At 39.9% G+C, this 1,607-nt stretch overlaps 1 long non-coding RNA gene across 1 annotated transcript in view; it reads left to right on the top strand.

Annotated features, from left to right (window-relative positions):
* Positions 1–1,607, top strand: part of LOC116704108 (uncharacterized) — an 18,543-nt gene that overhangs the window by 16,852 nt on the left and 84 nt on the right. The window lies entirely within an intron of this gene.

Here is a 1,607-nt window from a genome sequence, read left to right as displayed (position 1 = left end):
AAAAAAACTCGGGCCAGGTACCAGGCAACAGGCCACAATGAATAAATGAAATAGGTTCTGGGAGCCATCTGGATTCTTTTTTTCCATGTGTGTGAGAGAGGACTGATGTTACTCCATTATTCTGCGGCCAATATTCTGTAGCTATCTTAGATCGTCATCTCAGGCCCGTTTTACAATGGCTCCCCAGCTGCAGGAAAGCACTTTTAATTATTTCTAAATTAAAATGGATAAGCATGACAAAAATGCATTAACATTAGAGGATTTAGAATCCCTTCATTCTTTAGTTTTCCATAACAACCACGTTTGTACCAAACATACCCTAAACCTGTTTATTATGTTTAGCTTTATGCATTTTATGTAATATAATTTACAATAATGAGGAAAGGAAAAGTGGACTAATACTTTAACATACTTTTTCATGATCAGTTTCTGTAGATATACCTCAGCTTTAAAAGGAACATTTTACCAAAGTGACCAAATGCTGTGACCACTGCTGTGTCATATTGATCGGACTTCAGAGCTTTTTCCACTTGTCAACTTCAATGTGTTACAACCTATTTTCTGGAATACTAGATCAAAAATTTGCCACACCACCCTGCATATGCTTACTTTTTGCTGGTGTGTACATCAACCCCTCATCACCTACTGCATTTGCTCAGTTTGGACTTAGACCAATGTCACCATTGGAGTGCAATTTTCATTGAATCCTCCTTCTGTCATACTTTTTAGTCCATAAATAAGCCACCAGTCCGCCTCACACGCTGTCTGTAACTCTGTTAGGACCCACTGTCTTTAATGCGCATAATATTTTCTAGATCCATTTGGGACAAATTGCAGTTCCTAAACATTAGTGGTCAGATGTCACTTCCCCTCCCCTTTGATGGCGTCCGTGGATTTTGACAGATTCTAGAAAAGACAACTAGAGAGGAGTGTGTGGTTTCAGGACGCTTGTTCTGCTATATGAGAATTTAGCGGCTTCTACTTTACATGTTTTTTGTGCAATCACAACATTTTAAGAGCTTCTTCCATTTTAGACTTAGGGTTTAACAGCAGTTTAACTGTCCTCCTAGTAAAATGACAGAATCCATCTTTGTTTTAAAAGATCAACAGTTTAGAATCATTCATTTATCAGTAATTTTTGCAAAAGCCTTGTAATGGCAGTGCCTGAAATGGGCCAGTACTCACCTTACTGAGTGTCTTATATTTGTGCACATGAGTACCGTTACATCTTACTGCGCTTACTTCCTGTGGTGAGTAGGCTTGCTCCCGTAACTTGCGTAACTGTGTCTCTGTGTGAACATAAAGCTAGCTTTACTCTAGTCTCGCTTTGCCAGACCCTCCTCCAAAGCACACTGGATGAGAGCCTGGCTACTCCACATAGCATTCAGGGATGGGAGCAAAACTTGCTCTGGTTTATTAGCATTTCTTCAAACCAATCACAATCGTCTTGGGCAGTCCAAAGCACCGGAGAAAAGGCGCGGGGCTGCTTCAAAATAGGCTCAGAAGGAAATTGTTTTGGTGGAACGTGTATGTTTAAAAGTTGTTTTAGTTTTGCAACAGAAACTTAGATTGGAGAGATAGTCTAGCTAGCTGTCTGGATTTACCCT

The sequence above is a fragment of the Etheostoma spectabile genome, chromosome 16 (assembly GCF_008692095.1).
Source record: "Etheostoma spectabile isolate EspeVRDwgs_2016 chromosome 16, UIUC_Espe_1.0, whole genome shotgun sequence".
Taxonomy (NCBI): domain Eukaryota; kingdom Metazoa; phylum Chordata; class Actinopteri; order Perciformes; family Percidae; genus Etheostoma; species Etheostoma spectabile.
Note: the sequence above shows the minus strand (reverse complement) of the source record. Positions and strands in the feature narration are given on the sequence as shown.